Here is an 18,958-nt window from a genome sequence, read left to right as displayed (position 1 = left end):
TCCACAGAGTGAAACCAATGCATTCTGGCAGTGATTCATGCACCGCCGTTAGAACAGTAACTCACACCGCACACCCCCAGTGCACTATGACAGAGCACGCAGTGTGCTGACACAGCTGCTGTCCTTACTCCTGCTCAAGCAGCACATTTCCCTGCCCTTCATGCAATGCTCTGTTTAGGTGGGATACATCAGCGCATGTTTGGAGCAGAGTCTAGCTAAATGTGACCTGAAGAATGACCAACAGATGGTCACAGCTAAGGCTGTTGACACCTTCCCCTTCCTTGAAGAGCAGAAGCATAGGTACTGAGTTCTGAACAATAGCACAAATCCCTGTGACATGACTAGTGAGCCTCAGCAATACACGGGAAAAAAATCAGAAACAGGAATATAAAAGCAATAAATGATATTATGTGCTTGGCCAGCAGCGAATGCTGCTAATGTATGGTTCAGCCAAGCGTCTTAAACCATTTGAAGCACAGTAGTGGGGCCTGCTGAAAAAGTCCCAGGGGAAGCTCTGCAGTATTTGCAAGCCTTCATATTGGAATAGAGGCAGGGCAGGTCATTGCATGGCACATAAAATAAGACTGTAATAAATCCATGGCAACTTTAATTTTGTCTTCATGCTATGTGCTAAGCACCAGCATCTGTCAACAACCTCAAAGGATTTATAGGTGCTCTGTGCTCTGGAAACCAGCCAGGGCGGCCATTTTGAGTTTCTTGATGCCAAAAGGGAAATAACTCAGCTGGGCCTTTCTGAGGAGAATTTCAGTGTACTTTCTGGCCTGGATTGGATCCAGGATATACAGAGCTGCACCACGGCTGGATAGTGAGGTAATTCATCCTTCTGACATTCAGGAGGGATTTCAGCTGGGTTTGAAGGTGGAGAACGTCATTTATATTTGATCAGCAACATGTTTCTCCTTCCCGTTATTCAGCGATGCATCAGCAAAAAGCCTTTTTAGGCCCCATGCTCTCAACCCGCTAGCTTCCTCTAAAGTTATGAATTACTTTCACTTCCAATAACTGTCAGGCTAAGTTCCTTGAGGGATGAATTCATTTTAAGCATTGTGCCTTGTTCTGGGTAAATGAGACCATACAGACTTCCACGTTGCTCTGATGAGACGTTCCTCAGTACACGTAGTGCCACAGAAGTGGAAATAAGTGGCTTTATCTTCCTTGAGACTCAGACTGGGTTTCTAGATCTGAAGTTCAGGGATATATGCTTCACTGTTGTGTATGTGGTGTGTCCTTAGGCTACGTAGCTGGTGTCAGCTCTACCACTCGAATCTGGGGATGGATGAGGAAAAAAAAAAACAAAAAGAGAATTCTAAAGTAAAAGAACATATGACGCCATTATGCATAACACGCTTAGCCCCCTGGAGATGTTATCTTATGAGATTAAGTCACAGTCCATTGCCACCCTTAGGAAACAGCAGTAATGTCTTCTCCCGGTTATAAAAGAATGGTTGACTTGCTCACCTCCACTTCTGTAGAGGCAAGACTGAGACTTTTGGAGAAGGGAGGATTCATGACACCTCATAGTTCAGCTCCAATGAGCTAACAGAGGCAGACTCACACATATCAAGTTCTCATAAATCTCTGCAAGATCTCTGCAAGATCTTATCTTGTTCCATTAACTATATAGAAGCCTATAGCTAATACTATACTAACTTAAGAACCTCAGTGAGAAGCTAATATTAGATGGTATGAGTAGTCCTCCTTGTCATTCCTTACCATGGCAATGTGTCAGTTTCAGTCTCTGCTTTTAGGCTGGTCAAAATACATCAATTAAGGCAATTTTATAGTGGAAAACTACTTTGAAAAAACATAAGTGTATCTCCTTCCAAAATGCCTGATACTTTTTAATATTAATAAATATATATATAAAAATACTAAAAAGACGTATAAATAAAAAAAAAAGAATTTACAGAAGATAATTGCGGTGAAAAGTGAAATAATTCTTTATAGCTTATATAGAGAAAAAAAAAAAAAAAAGAAATTTTAAATTTCAAAAGGGACCAGAATTCAGAACTCAAGTTTGGAGATGAAGCTCCATGTAGTTCCAGATCTCCTAGAAGAGCCCAGGTACAATAACAGAAATTCTTCAAAGATGGAAAAGTTTCCATTGTGCCTAGCTTGACGACAAGACAACACAGCCACAGAGGGCAGAGAAAAAAAGAACATTTTTGCAATACTTGGCAGAAAAATGAGTTTCAAAATACAGATCCTCCTTTCACTACATATTCTCTCATTCCAGAGTAGAGGCATGTAATACAAATCCTTTATGTTTTGCACAAAATTCATTGGAAATCTTTCAGTGATCTTCAGCCATCCTTGACGGTTGCAGAGTTCACCTCCAGCCTTTTTTGCTGTTGTTTTTTAACCCTCACCTTCTTGGTTTGTCAAGTCTGACTGTAGAAAACACTTCAAAGCATAGAAATAAAAGCTTATAAGCGCCCAGAAAAAGACCCTTCTCTAACTTGGCTTTTCTCATCTCTTTTATGCCTCACAGAACTGAGAAGAACAGGAGATTCCTTTGCCAATTTATAAACATCTCTTCCCTTCTTTGATGTTCTGCAGAGTGAGACATGCATATCAACCATGATCTAGTTAGGAATATTACTGCTTTACCAGGCCTCCTAGCTGTGCACAGAGAAGCCCAAGGTATTGGTGGTGGATCTCCACCAAACACAGGAGCAGTTTACACGCACTGCATAGATCACCAGCCTCTGCAGTAGCTCATGGATAGGATTCCCTTTTCCAGTACCCTGGACCCTGCAAAGATGTGGGAAAAAAAGTGACTTCCTCCTCATCTGGAGAAATAAATCTAGTTTCTTTCTACGGAAAGGGTGAGAAAAAGAAAGCAAGCAACCTCCCTCTTTGGATGTGTCTCTAAGGTGGAAGATCCAACATATGCTGTCTGTTCCCAGTGCAACTGTTTCTTGGGCTTGTGCCAAAAGATCTCATTACTGAACCATTTTATTTTCATAGGAAAGATGGTATGAGGACAAAACACTGTCTCCTGATCTGGCATATCCGAGAGCCTTTGGGAGGGAGTGAGACGATCTGCAGAACTTGTTCTAAAAGTGGTATCATTACTGGATCTTCATTGCTTGTAATTACCTCAGTGATGTCTATTGATAAAATTGCTGGTAAAAATCTCCTCCTCTTCTAATAAACTAGTATTTCTTCAGATAATGGAGTGGTCAGTCTTGCTTCTTTACAACAGTTCAGACGAGGATGAAATTTCTTTTAGTGAGTTTTGCCAAGGTTTCAAAATTAAATATTTCACTGTATACACAAACATGCTTTAATAGTTAAAATCTGCAAATATATATATATAAACATATACATGTGCATTTATACACACACAGAGTGAAAAATAGCAAAAGATGACAGATTATAGATTTTGCAGTCCTATACTCTTTTTGCTCTTGTAGTTTAAATAATTTTTAACAAATTGGTTCACCGAAAGAATACCATTTTCTTATAGTGCTTTGTTTTAAATGCTAATGTAATTACTTCTCTTCTTTTGCTCTAAGCAAATGTTGCAGTACTATTTAAAAGAAAAAAAAAAAAAGAAAAACATAAAATCAGTCCCAGATGCCTAGTCTAGGCCATAACAGACGTGTGTGGATCCCTTTGACAGAGGCGGGGGAATGAGAGCTCTATTATAAGAAGGTGACATCTACATGAAGGAGACTCAACATTCACTGACTCATTTCCTGGGTGCTCCTCTTTTAGACTATTAACAAAGTTCCATTTATAGATTAATGCCAAGACTTTGACAGTCATCACTGATCATCTGCTGTCTGATTTCCCCATTCAATGCTTGGCCTCTTTCTTAGATTGACAAATGGATCCTCATGGGGTATTGCTCAGTTTTGGAACTTGTTTATAAATTTCATTGAATTCAAAGGGATATAAGAAGTCAAGAGAAGGTGAGTTCAGATTCTTTCTCAGCTGTTGACTCACACTTTCCGTGACTCAGTTTACCACCCTCTCACAATGGTATTTAAAGTAGTAATGTCTTAAAGATATGGGTATCATGTATTCATTTATATGAGGTTCTCACAGAATTTTCAGAGTGAGTCGGTGTTCCTACAAAGCAACCCTACAACCTCATTTTTTACCAGTACAGAAGTCAAAGCAGTGACGTGTAAGTTGCCTTAACCTTTCGCCCCCAGCAAACATTGGGATTGACCCCATGATTCCTGGATAACAGGCCATTGCACAGTCCTTTTGGTTACAGCTTCACCAATAGAGGGCAAAAATTCTTAAGGAACTTACAAATTACCCCTTGCAATCAATACTATTTGGCAAAAAAGTTCTATTAAGGGAGAATAAAGTTCATATATAACTTGAGCTTCTGTACGGACTTCAAAGCCAAGAGCAAGGTTAAATATCTACTTCTGAAAGAGTAAATTCTCTCCCTAAACATGTGTTTCCATGAACCTAGACTATATCTCAGGATTTAAAAGCAACATACAATAGATGCAGAGTTGTTCTAGTTACTTTGCTATGCAAATGCAAATCACAGCACTGTCTTTGTCAGTATTAAAATCATAGCAGAAAAAAAATCAGTTCAATTCTTCAGCTGCAGAAAATGATATATTTTTTAATTATAACAGAAATTCAATTACACACTTCTCTGTTATTATTGGATATATTGTCCTAGAGGAGAATGTGCCTGCAGGCTGAAATTCTCAGCCAAACTCCAGCTACATAATTTTAGGTCAGATTTTCAACAGTCTCTGATCTTCACTGAGCAAGCAGCACAGGGACTTCTTTTGAAAATTTTGCTGCTAACAGATTAATTTCCCTGACGATGGAATTGCTGTGGGGTTTTACAAGCATCTTCTAGCTATGTTTCCTTAAGCAAATGGTTTGCAAAGAGTAAGAGGAAATACACCAAACTTGAGGCCAAATAGCTTTAATCAGGATGGAAGGTGTTGATAGATCCTGGGGGAAGAGACCTCTGAAATGCTACAGCTGAACTTCATCAAAGAACAGCTGGTTTTATAAAGAGAGGGGAAAGGAGGGTGCTGCTTCCCTAGCTTCAAGCTAGGACATGGTATCAGATATTACTCTTCTCTCTGCTTTTTCCATCTCTCTCCTTTTTTTTTTTTTTTTTTTTTTCCCCTCTCTCTCTTCTTCCCCTTCTTTCTTTTGTACCTCCAGTGATTTAACTGTAATATGAGGATGTCTTTTGGATTAAGAGGCCAAGCTGTTTTCTGGAATAATGGCTACCTTTTAGAAACAACTTTTCTCCTTTGCTGAGTCTATCTTTTCTTTTGACTAAGATGCTCAGGGGTGGGAGAGGGCAGGAGTTTTCAAAAACAGGAGCAATACAACTTTTACAGCTTCAGGATTTGTAGCTGCTACTCAAAACCAAAGAGAATTCTGCATGCTGGGTAACAGTAATGTCTATCGAGGATGAATTCTTCCTTAATTTTCATTAGGAGGCAAGTGAAACATGGGTTCCTGATGTGTGAAGGGGGACAGTTAGCACATATTACTCATGCCTTTCATTTGATTCTTTGCTGATTCTTTGATACTGGTTCAGTGCCATCTTTCTGACCTTCCCACCTGCCTTCAGCAGGGAATGTCAAAGGAGTTGGGAGATACCTCTGCTGAAAATCCCCAACTCCATCTGTTTCTCACAGCTCCAAACCTCAGTAGGACAGATATATTAGAGGTGCTTTGCCAACCCCTTGCAAAACTTTCCATATATAGAATAGGCACTGCAATGCAGTGAATTATGCTTTCACACGCAAACACCTTCCTGATGATATGGCTTAAACTCTGCTTTGATTTCCTGGACTGTGCCTAAATGGCCACTCTTGTCTTGAGAATTTATCAAATTCTTGAACCTTTACAGCTGGTTGAAGTTATTGGATCATCTACTGTGTCATCTGCCCTTGTCACCAGGACTGAGAGCTGCTGTGGCCATCCCCACTGCTGCAAAGTAAGGTGAGGGAGGTCTTGAAACGTTTTTTGTGTGCCCAAGTCACCACGTGAGGCACTCTTTGATAAAGGATGGTGTTCTTCACCAAGAAAAGGTTTCATTATTTCATTGTGAGCATTAAAAAAAAGCAATAGAGCTAGTGGAGTGCTATGTTTTTTTTCCAGGCACACATGAAATTGAGAGCACTGTGTCCTGTAGGTAGAATATTGAACCTCCTTCGTTTGAGGTTAAGCCTCTCTGCTTGCCTTTTGCTTTGTCTCGGAAAAGAAAGGACTGTAATTTCTTTATAATCCTCTCTGATTACAAAGCCACAAATTATTAAAATACCTGCATCCTACCCAATCTTTTCCTGAAATGTAAAACAGTAAAAAAACTCCCTGTGCTTAAACAAAGAAGCAGAGCCAGGAATGAGAACTTCAGTCCCTGAAAGTTTAGATGTGGGCTTATACACAAAATGGGCTTCTCACTAGGCCTGGGTGCAGACACAACATATCCCAAAAAGCACACAACACGTCTGTTGTGAAGATATGGCTTTGATTTATTTTTGAGGGCTTTCCGAAAGACATAGTATAAACAAGGCAGTGGTTAGTTTATCTAAGTGGTTGCATACATATAATTTAATAAGGCACAGCTGCGGGCAATTTGTTCCTGGCATTAGCATTCAATCTTTCTGATGGTTTGAGCAACGCCTGGGAGGGACTTCAAGGCTACTGAAAAATTAACATGTTTGGATAGAGGCTGTTTGCTGCAAGCACCTCAGAACTGAAGCATACGTCTGGTAGTTCTCTTTTTTTTTTTCCTTACTAGGTGCAGTTTCTAGTATCTAAAGTATTTAGTAACTAAAGCTATATTTAGGCTGTGATGCTCTTCTCCATTGCCTAGGCTATGTTAAACGTTTGACTAGTGGCTCTTTAGTGGTTCAGATTTGGGGTCTTCAGCCCTCAGACCACATCCCGAGCGTTCCTTTGTTGCCGTCATTTGCTATATCTGAGATATTTGTCCCGATGTTTATTTTGTCAGCACAGCTACAAGGAGGGCTGTTGAGTTTATCACGTCTTCTCATCCTTAGAGAGAGAGAAAGCTAGATGCCAAGACAACGCTCAGGATATTTAATTTAATTTTATTGTGCTTTATTTTGCCCATTTCTCTGAGTTGTTTAACATGGTGCTGCAGATTAAGCAGATGTTGTTAACGAAGTTACCATCCTTGCTGTTTTCTGTCCGGGTGGAATCCATGACCCTCAAGAAGTCTGAAATTTCTGCAATTCACTGTAATAAAGTAGATCTGTTCCTGGGGTGGTTTTTTTGTTTTTTGGTGGTTTTTTTTTTTTTTTTGGAGGAGGAGAAGGAAGAGAAGGGGGATGAGGGTTGCCTCTATTTCTAGATAACTTTTTTACTTTCTTTGTCTGCTGTGCTTGTCAAGGATACTGAACTGCCAGATTCCTAGTGTTCAAAGATTTTTAGCTAATGGTTTTCAAGTATGAATGCCTAAGGCCTGGTTTCCAAATTCAACAGAGGCAAGTAAATAATTAAGTTGTCTGAGGTTTTCTTGCTCTTTGCCGTTATCCTCCCAAATGGAGGCAAGAGAACCAGACCCCTCTGGATACAAGAAGCTCACTGAAATCTTTGGCCTCTTCAGCACAATTTTAGTTCCTGGGGAGATGTGATGCTTGGAAATGTATATGTCAGCTACCAGTGTATTCCACCTAGCCCCTCAGTAGTTACATTTAGATAAAAACAACCCAACAAGCATATTGTCCTAAGTGCTACAAGAGCATTCTCAAATCAACTGCGATCAGTTGGAGCTGCAGGTTATGCAGCAAATGGGGAGGTCCAGGCTGCGTCGCTGTGTCTGAGTGTCACGGATTCCAAATCTCGGCTTCAGCTTTACCAAACAGGCAGCCCTTGGGAGTGTTGGGCTGCTAGAGTGGATGACATTGCTCCCAAACAGCTGGGTCCCTTGGTCCTTGGATCTTGTGTGACACCGAGGCGGGCATGATATATTTATGTGGAAGATGCAATTTACCTGCTTCTGTCCAGGACACTTGTCATCAGGTTTAAAGATAAAATCTTGTGAACTTGTGTGCATTTGTGCCTGGTTTTGGAGGCTGAGCCAGGAAATGGAGTATTAAGCTGTTGTTCAGGGAGACAAAATGGGGGATGCAGCGTTGGGCACAACGCTGACAAATGCAGAAAATGCGGATGAGATGTTGTGCATGGAAAAAGGTTTGAGTTGATGCAACGGGTGTATTCAGAAGGTTGTTTAAGTGACCTCTTGCCAAACTAATGAGCAATTTTCTGTGCTAACAGGGTAGGACTTAGGCAAGAGTGAGAACACTGACACTTCTCTGCTACTGAAAGTCCATTTATTAGCAAAGCCAGCCTGGCTTTACCAGGATGATCACTGCCTAGTTGGCTCGCTGTTGAAAACAGCTAGTGCAAATGAAGTTTCAAATCACTAGAAGCTCTTCAAAATAGCTAAATCTCACCAAGTTTGTGCCAAGTAAGCAGAGGGGATTTTTACCTGAAACTACCTTATTTGATAACAGTCTGAAAGTGAAAGAAGGCATTCGGTAGCTATTTTTTTTTTTACTCTCAAGTGAATTATTTTTACTTTTTTAAAAGGAAAACATAGTTTTCTTTTATTATTTATCATTTTGCCAAATCCATTAAGAGATTGTCCAGGTAAACAAAGCAATCTCCTATGAAATGCTATCAAGATATGACCTCAAAGATAGCACCCAGAGCTGATTGCTATGGGTGGGTTTTTTTGTGGCAAACAACTCATCCTCTTCAGCTCTATAATTTCTATAACTATGAGCATATATTATGTGAATGATTGTTAGAAAAATTCATCTCGTTGTACCCACCATTTACAGATGCTCTTGGGCCTATCCAAGCCACTTATCTCAGTGTAGTCATACAGCAAAAAGCTGTTTTTTCCAGCACCAACTATACTTTGGCAATTTAGTTGCTTTGCATAGAATTGTTAGTCTGTAGAGTTACTGATTCACGTGCTGCACAATTTCCTTGTCAGGAAACTTCTTCTGTTTTCTCTTGGTAGAAAAATCAAGGCTAAATTAGGTTCCTATCATCCAATACTTTCAGACTACACTCAGCCAAGCAGTCTTGGTACAGGCATGGATATTTTTGTTAGCTCCAAAGATGAATAAGTCCTTAAGTATTTCTTGGTGGCATTCACTCATTTTAGAGAACACTGTGTTACTCTTTCATGACTATCAGAAGTTCTGCAAAATTAATGCCGATGAATGTAATTTTTAAGTTTTATACTTGTTACCAAAGGCTGGATAAAATATTTACCCTCATTATGGAAGGCTTTGGCCCAAAAAGTGCCTGTAATCCAAAAATAAATCAGAAGAATTTTGAATAAGGATCCTGTCAGATCAAGAAAGATATTGTGAAGACCTATGGGAATAAAAAAAGAGGACCAAATAAAAAGATGTCTTTGCTAGTTGAAGTGCTGCTCATTTAGCTCAACAGGAAGGAAATGAAGACATGCCCCTGACTTAGCATTAGTGACAGGCCTGCTAGTACAACAAACAAAATATGTACACATTCAACAGCTGCAGGTTGAAAAATGGACAAATTTAGACAATAACTGTAGATATTTTGTTTTATAATTCTTTGGTTAATCGGGGAAAAAATATGATGATCTTGTTTAGACTAGAACATATTTGAAAAGCCCAAAATATTATTTTTTCTAGGTGATACAAGTGTGTTATGACATATTTTTTAGGCCATTTCTGTTGGTCTTATGTTCATACATTACATGCCTACAAAATTCACTGGATTATCTTGGAGCAATATTCTGATACTCTAACTTTCCTCCAGTAAGAACTTTTATTTTTAAAATTTGTGTCCTACTTCTGAAGTAATTCTGTGTTTTCCTAGATATGTTTATGGAGATCATCTTGGCTTTATTACATTCAGAGGGCTGCAGCTTCTTAATCTCTCATAAAAGAAACGTTGCTTATTACTTTCTTACACAAAAGCACAGATTCAGAGGGAAAAGAAGTAACTGCTATTGAATTACAGATACCACATCCTCCCCGCAACATGAGGTTTCTTGGAAGCTCTATAAGCTTGAACCAGCCAGACCTGACCTTGCTCTGCCTGGGACATCTGATGAGATCACAGCTAGTAGTGGGATAACGATGAACATTTAGTTATGGGAAAGTCTATGGGGGATATTTTTAATGAATAAAAGTAGAAATCTTGCAAAAACTTGACGTGAGCATTGTGCTTTCAGTACTTGAAGTTCCCGTTTCATAAATACGTGGAAACTTTTTAGGCATATAGTATCAAGATCTTAGTTAATTTCTTTTCCCAAAATATTTCTTGTAAAGCCTTGTTAGATAAGAGAAACTAATGCTGAAGTCCAAGGTCATGGAAAATGATGGGGTAAAGAGTTGGCTGCCTATGCTGGTGTTTCTTTTTTAAATTTTGTTTTCTTCTTCTGTAGCTAATTTCCAGTATCAAAAGAAATGAAAGCTGATCTTGTCGGGTAACAAGATTTCTTTTCTACAAATGCTTTCTAAATCATAAACATGGACTAATATGCAGTCATCTGTAAAAGGGGAAAATAAAACTGTGGGGAGCATATACAACTGACAATGGGCATCTTTCTTTCTAAAGAAACCAACCCCCTAAAAATGACATGGGAAGGAAATAGTGTGGTTGTCTGGAGAGAATAAAAAACAAAACTAAACAGGAACCTATGGCTTTTGGCAGGCTAAAGATCCAACTTTACAACTTCCAGTAATGGAGGAGCTAAGTTTATTTTTCAGAAATCAGAACAAAGATTTTTAGGGGTTTATAGTTAAAGTTTATGTGTAACCACAGAAAAGGATGTCAGTGCTCTCTGAAACAGATGGAGGTTTCGGCCTTTCCTCATTGGTTTCCCATATTTGATAACCAGAACAAGACACTCCTTATCATTGCCAAAAAGGGCCTAGAAAAGACCCTTCTGAGAAACTAGCTTCAGTTTGGAATTATTTGTTAACGATGTGCAGGCTGCCTGTAAATGAATGAGTACTCGAGCTGAAAACTCGTGTCCTCTCAAAGGTGCCCTGGAGTTGGGCCCAGAGCTAGAACATTGTATGTATCAATCTAATTCTTAAAAATGAGAGTATTAGGTGAGATATTGCTGAACTGAAACTGACCACAGCAAGAGCTCCGTCTGAGAACCTACTTAAGGTAATTAAGGACATCAGAACAGCTTGGGCAGGACAGTGGGTCATCGCACACAGAGCTTCAGCTCTTGCCACCAATTTTCAAGGGAGATCACAGTCCAGGATAGCATTTGATTCCAGGGTTTTCTTTGAAGAAAGCAACACTTAAGTGAAAATAAATTGTGTTAATATAATTTAGATATTTAAAACTCTAAGAACAAAACTCCAGAGATGTGGGCTGATTGTTTCACTGACAATGGGTGAAGTTCTGTGCATTTGCATGTGCCAAAGTATGACAATCTTGGCTATTTTGCCCAGAATAATGTGGACTAAGATCCATTTATGGGACTGAGCTTGCTAAAGTGATTTTCTTCTGAACAAAATCTTTTGACTTCAAAAGTATAAAGGACTGCAGCAATAATTCGTTGTACCAGTAGATCTCCATATACAGGCATGGAGAATTGAAAACATTTGAGCAAAGAAGGAAGAGAGATTATTTATAGAAAATCTACTATGAATATACCTTAATGTAATCCTTCTGACAGGCTCTGACTGACAGCAATATGAACTGTATACAATTTCTATATTCTCTTCTTAGATACAGCTGACTTAAGTCTCCACCTAGAACAAAACTCACTGCTGTTGGGGCGCTTCCTGAAGGGATGGGAAAGACTCATTTGGGAAGCCTGAATAGATGTCACCAACTTGGAGAAAAACCAGTGAGCTGCAGATGTGCTTGCCCCATTAAAAGAGCATGTTCAATTTTCCAGGGTATATTCTTTTTTTTCCATAAGATCTACAAGGAACACATATCCCTTCAAAGAAAAAGTCTGTCCCACTTCCTTGCTAATGTAACTGGTTAGAACAATCTATTTTTTGTTTTGTTTATGTGCATTGATACTAAAACAAACAAATGCATGCTGATGATTTGGCTTGGGCATCACTTTTTGTGTGCTATTTGAATTGGCTTTCTTGGTCTCCAGTGAGTTTGACAGCATGGTTCTCCCTTTTTCCCTCTGTCTTAAAAGGGGTGGGACTACTCTTCTCTGTAGACTTCTCGCTGCTTTGTAGGAAGGAATGAGCTTCATAAGCTCTGTAAATTAATTGAATAACTCCTGAAAACAAAAGCTTGTTTACAATGATGTATTTTCAGTTAACCAGAGTCATACTGTTATTGTATTTTTAATAATAGTGATTACTTTTCAGTAATAAAATAATTTTTAACCTTGAGCTAGATCCCCCCCACCCCGGCCAGAGGTTATAAGCTTGTCCTTGGTTTTCATTCATCCTCTGAGGGTGATGAACCCCCAGATTTTGTACTACAAGGTTGCGATATTAATTTGTGGAATATGCGTTTTGTACTGTAAATTACCCTGATAAAGTTGGTCAGATCTAGTGTAGGTCAGACATAGTTACTCTGTGTGTCATTCAGTAACAGCTCCAAGTTGTACAAAATATCCTGTTAGTTGGTGTGTGTTCCTGTATGAAGTTTAAATAGCACAAATATTGCCTGTTTGGGGTAGATCTCTATTCTTCCATAGCGCAATCGCTCTATATGGTGGATGTCTTTGTCTCTGAATAATAAAATCATGAGTGGAATAATTTTAGTATTAAATCCCAGATATAGTCAGTCTATAACACCCATAGGTTAACAGACTGGACATTCAGATTTTCAGTTGCCTCACTCAAAGCATCATCTCTGAAGGTCATAATTCAAGCAGGAATTATGGAGTTAAATACTGCTGTTATGTACCATTTCCAAAACAAGGTCCTTATCACAAGCCAATCATCCTGACTGAGGTCACAAACTTGTTCCCAACTTATAACGGGAAGGGAAATTATAGTTCTTCCCATCTCAGATCAGAACTGGTCGACAACATTGGCTTTAAGGCTGGTCTGAGAGTTGGTGACTAACAACATTTGGGACTAATAAAACCTGCCTTAGTTAGCCACTCAACTAAAGTATTGAAGAACAAAGATTTTAGAGAAAAAAAAAATCAGTTCTGATTATGCTTTGCAAGATAAATAAGAATTACTTTTGTAGTTTGAGGAAAGCCAAGCAAAATCAGCTTCTGTATTATCAGGAAGTCTGTTCCTCTGTATTTCAGGACATTTTTCATTGTACGGGGAGCCAGGGCGGGAAAGAAACTGTTTTTGTTTATTTGTGTATTCTCTGTTACCATATGGCTCAGAAGGAGAACCTTCCTTGGCAGGCAGATTTGTTTTACTTGTCTGCATGACTCAAGGGGAACGTGGCTCTGATGGCTGCTTCATGGCCAGGCAGGTAAATCTCTTCAGCATCCAGTTCTTGGCTTTGGAACTTCAATTACCTCCTGAAGAGCATGGACATTTTTGTCCATGGGCAGTCCAGAATATTATTTCAAAAAAAAAGATAAAGTAAGTTATCTATAGACTGTAGCGTTAATAGCTTTACCAAGCCTTCTCCCAATTTTCGTGTCGTATAAGAATAATGCTTATCTGCATAAATTACATTTTGTTCTTAAATTGTGCTTTTCAATAGGAAATACCTACTGACTTAAATGCTTGAATATGCATCTAATGCATATTAGATGCATTGGATATGGATTATTGGATTATTTGGATTATGACTTAGGGGGTGAACAGATGCTGATTCCTTTAGTGACAACATAATTAAAAACTACATGTGCAATGGGCTGCATTTTGTAAAAACAGCTCCTTAATGTTTTTAACTGAAGGTAAACTCATTGGAGTTTACCAATTAGACCAAAATTTTTGGATTTACCAAAAATCCATTGGGATGGATTCCATCCCTCTAGGTACTATGAAGACATTGTAAGAGAGATAGGAACTATTGGATGAGTATAGTAATGTTTCTTTTGCAAATCTTTTTGTCAGGTTATTCTTCTTTTTGGAATATCAGATCACATGTTACAAAGTAACTTAATATTCCCTGAAGCTGTGCAAGATTCATCACATCTAGATATTGCAGAAATATATAATATAGTTATTATTTTTGGACTGTCAGCCAGATTTTTGACTTTTATATTTAAGAGTCTGAGCTCTGGTTGTTGCTCTCCTGCTGAATCTCAACACAAAAATCTACATTTGTGAAACCTTAATGTAGTTATTTTATTCTTGACAGTAGCAGCCACTTATTTTCAAAGTTAGTGGCACCTTCCCAACCTGCCCTGGTCCTAATAAACTCCCAGAAGTTGTGTGCAAGGCTGTTTCATCAGACGTGCAGACTAGGAAAGTTCTGGGTTTTGGCTATGATTCAGCCCACCCGTGTTTAAGATTTTCAATTTTGTTGCAGATTTGAGATGTTTCTCAACATCTCAACATGTTTGTTCATGGCAAAAAAATCACCAAGGGCACTTTCCAGGGCTCCAGTCCTGCCTCACACCTAGGGAGCCCATTTGTTCTTGCCTGCCCTGAGTTTTGGCCCCCCCAAATCCTCCAGGACTTTACCAGGGCAAGGTACTTTTCTCACTTATATGCCATAAAATGTATTAAAATTTTAATGCATATGAGTCTGTTAAATACTCATCATTTTCTTTTTCCAGTCCTATCTATTCACTCAGATTTTTGCTCATCTATAATGGAAGTCATATCATGCCTTGTCTCTGAGCAACTACAAAAGGCTTCCAAGTGCTAGTGTCCTGTGTTCCCACACATCTGCACTGTAGCAGGGGTGTATCATGACAGAGATAGGCACAGAGATGGGTTTAACCTAAATGAAAATGCCAGTCAAATGTGTGTGTTGTCCCATTCTCGACTGGCGGTCTCATGAGCCCTGCCAGGCAGTCTGGAAAGAAGGATCTGGGTGGGTTTGTCTGGGTCTTTGAATCTTATACAATTCTGTCTGCTTGTCATTATGTTTTGGTATGCAAATGCATATTGGAAACTGTTATACCAAAAAAGCCGTGATGATACAGAGTTCATATTTTTGTGTTAGAAGAGTGTGATGCCTTTCTGCCAGCTGGTCCCTTGGGAATTCTGTGGTTGCATTCCCAGTTCAGTTTCTAAACAGTTGGTTCCTTTAAAGAGGAAGGAACACTTTGTATCCTCTGAGATATTCTTTCAAAGAAATGGCTAAGGACCTCCTCAGTTCTCTGGGTGTGTCAGTTTTATTGCTAAAAGTGAAAAATAAATACAGTAATGGTAGTTGTTGCTCTGCTCTGGAACGTAGCAGAGTAGAGGATAGAAAATGTAAAGGATGCTTGAAGTGTTGCCTAACATGTTCATGGATGAACTATCATCTCCCCAAAGAGATTAAGACAGCTCAGACTTAACCAAATCAGATTTAACCAAACAAGCAATTCTTCAAGTAGCAGAACTTCGAAACTTCAGTTCCTCTTGTGGGTTTTTTTTTTTTGTGTGTGTGTGTGTGTGATTTCTCTTTGGTTTTGTTTGTTTTCATACAAATTATCCTGTAAGAGTTCGACATCTTCAAAAGCTCTGCCAAATTTGCTTTACAAGTTAATAAGGGAACAACGCATCAGTTGTGTATCTTTAGGTTAAATGCCCCAGATATTAGCATCTGTGATTTGTCACTTGGTTAATGGTGAACATGGGTTATAAACATTCTTGATTTCACTGCAGACAAAGTCCAGGTTAATGATAGCACTTTTCTCAAGATACATGAGTAAATGTTGTACAATCACTTGGGAAAAGAGGAGGATGGTTTTGTATGAACAGATTGTCACAGTCAGGCTTTGTACACGCAAAGACAGATGATTAAACTGCTATTGGCATTTACAATCAGGAAGGAACAGTCTTCAAAAATCTGTATGATCTTTTTGTGCCTCTCAAAGAGCTCTCATATCCATTCTGTTAGATTTTTCAACTTTGGGAGCTCAGTCAAGGATAGGTCCTGGGATTTCTTTGGAGTGAATGCCTTAATCTCAGCAAGATTATTTTAATAAGTGTCTGCCAGAGGAGCTTGTCTACTCATTGAGGGAATTAGTGTGCAGCTTTCAATCTCTAATCTCAGAGATAATCCCAGTGTGAGTTTAGGTGATGGTTCTGTGTCATCACCTAGTCAAGATAGCTCTACAATGAATTACTATGTCAGTATTAGAAATCCCAAAATTGAGAGTATGCACATATATAGAGCAGCAGAATACAAAGCCAGCTTGAAAAATCCGCATGGTGTGAAAGTGACCGTGGAGAGAAAAAGCCTGTCATTAGGTCTTTTTTGAAAATATATATTCTACTGCCCAAAAATTGCTACAGCTTCACAAAGCACGAGCACTTTCTGTAGACTTTTTTTTGGATCTAAGGAGCCAAGAAACATGCCAACATTCACACTGCCACACTGACCCTGGTGGTGATCTCATGCCCTGCAGGATTCTTGGGCTTTTGATGTCCCAGAGCAGAGCAGATTTATTGTCTCTTGATGGCAAACATGAGTTTGTGGACATAGTGTTTTTTTTCATGACAGCACCCAGAGATTCCAACACAAAAGTTCCCAGTATTTTGATTGCAGAGTAATGCCTTGGTTTTATAATGAAGAAATTCTTTTGCAAGAATCTCCTCATTCACTAAGATTTCTAGGTAAGAAAGGAAACAATTAAACGCATCTCTTGTTCTTGTTCTGGGAGAGGAGAATGAAGAAATAAGTTCAATATTTCACTTCAAATTGAGTCAGGATCTAAGTTGTACTTTACAGACAAGTGTGTTCTGGCAGATATAGGATGTGCATTCATTCTTGTGCATCCTCCTCTCTGGAATCAAGCTGCACACCAGGCTCCAAATTTGGAGTTCAGCGTGACCAACCAAACATGGGTTTGTTGCTTTTTCCATGGTAGTTTTCATCCTTCTCTTTGAGAAGGTTCTGGAAGAAAATTTGGCATAGGTCATGAAAAAATATATTTTAATTGCTCTATTTCACTCTCTTATTTAACCATCTATCTACAACGATGCCCAGTTCATGCTTGGTAGAAAGCCTAAGTAGATGAAACACCTCTTCAGCGGAGCTATACAGTGCAGATAAGACAGTCAGCTCTGAAGGAGCTACTTGGCTGCCTGTTGACACTACCCTATCTGTATGCCCAAACTGGGGACAAAGGAGACCTCACTGTGTCATACATACATAAGGCTACAGGATAAAATCCTCCCCCACGGCAATATTTACTTATGGCTACCCTTACTGTAGCTTACTCAAGGAAAGATAGGTTTCTCAAAGTGCTAAGGGAAAATACTTCAAAGGAATTAGCTGTGTTAATATGTGAGGCCAGTAATTGAATCATGTCGATAGATCTCCTTTTTTTCACGTCATTTTCATTACCAAGTTGTTTCTCAATATACTTGATTTTGTCTCAGTAAGCTGTTTATAATCTATTAACACTTGTAGATTAATGTGTTTGATGTCAGACGTAAGTCTAAAAGTGTGAAATCAGTGCTCAGTCCTAGAAGCACTGGCACTCATTTAACTTGCAAGGAGATACCACAAGATGCAGTCCAGGAGGAGGTTGGTAGAGACTAAAGGACATTTCTTTTGTCTTAGAATCTCCATTTTTATGTAAGGTTTTTAGATACCAAATGAGGTAAAGGTCAGGCTCACAATTATAGATAATTAATGATACTGAAAAGGAAATTAAGTGTGAAAACAAGTCATTAATAGCAAGTCTTTTTAATGACTCTTAATGGAAATGGGCATATCTGCATTGCCACATAGAGAGGAAAGCCCTTCAGGCTGTGTCTTAATGTCTTTCTTATACAGCCTGTGTTGGAAACTTAAGATTTCAAATAATTCTACTCAATGAATAGGATTCACTGAGTTATTAGCAGCCTTTCGAGTGCTCATAAAGATAAAGCAGGACCTAAAAATGCTTCAAGATCAACTAGAGTGTCATGACATGTCAACTGTTACTTGCATGTTGTGCCACATTTGTTTCTCTTTTTGCATTTCAAACTCCACATAACTTTTCACTGTGATTTTCTTGTCAAGATAAAAAGGAAGCCTGACAATGCTGGAATCGAAAGTCCTTTCTGTCGTTCATCACCTCTGTGCAAAGAGCTCATTTTTTAAATCCTCCCTGTTGAGCATGAGCTGGGCTGAATGAAGGTAAACTATTTAAATGAAGGGAAATCTTCTTCTAATCCCTTTTCTAACTGTCAGCTTGCCTATTAAAAGTCTTCCTGGTTCTGCTGTATATTCCTTTATCTGTATATTAAAGAATTCTGTATGCTTTAATGAGAAAAAAAACTTTTTTTTTAACTCTTCATAAAACAAGGATATTTTAGGCAGACTGCTTCAGAGTCATAACACGAAAAAAAAAAAACCTTAAAAGACATGTCACTTTTTTTTCCCCCAGGTATGCAGACATTTCACAGGCTTTATAGCAGGAATAAAAACAGAAAAATGATTGAAGCAAATGAAGCAGTAGTCAAATTCAGTGCATGAGAAGAAATTAGTCTCGAATCAAATACTAGCACAGTTATCCATCTTGTCAAAGAATAGACAAATTCCTGCTTTTGTGATAACAGCAGAACTATCAAACAATAGGACATGACTTTTCTCCCTCTAAAAATTTCTGCTAACACTTAAGCTACAAATCTTTAGGAGATGCTAGAGGCTAAAATCTAAGTCCTTCTTCACACTGTACTCTTGGTCTTCTCAAGGAAGGAGGAAAAACCTGTCTTTTGTGGCATTTCCAGTGACTCTTATACTCCACATTAAATTTATCTTCTTATTAATGCTAGTATGAAAAGCTTTTCATCTCTTATCATCTTTCTCTCTCATCATCATCTTTCAGTTTACCATTTTTTTTTCTATCCTTTTTTCTTTTTGGATAAAAATATCCCCAAAACAA

This window comes from Nothoprocta perdicaria, unplaced genomic scaffold, assembly GCF_003342845.1.
Source record: "Nothoprocta perdicaria isolate Ctin4 unplaced genomic scaffold, notPer1 scaffold_7, whole genome shotgun sequence".
Lineage (NCBI taxonomy): Eukaryota > Metazoa > Chordata > Aves > Tinamiformes > Tinamidae > Nothoprocta > Nothoprocta perdicaria.
Note: the sequence above shows the minus strand (reverse complement) of the source record.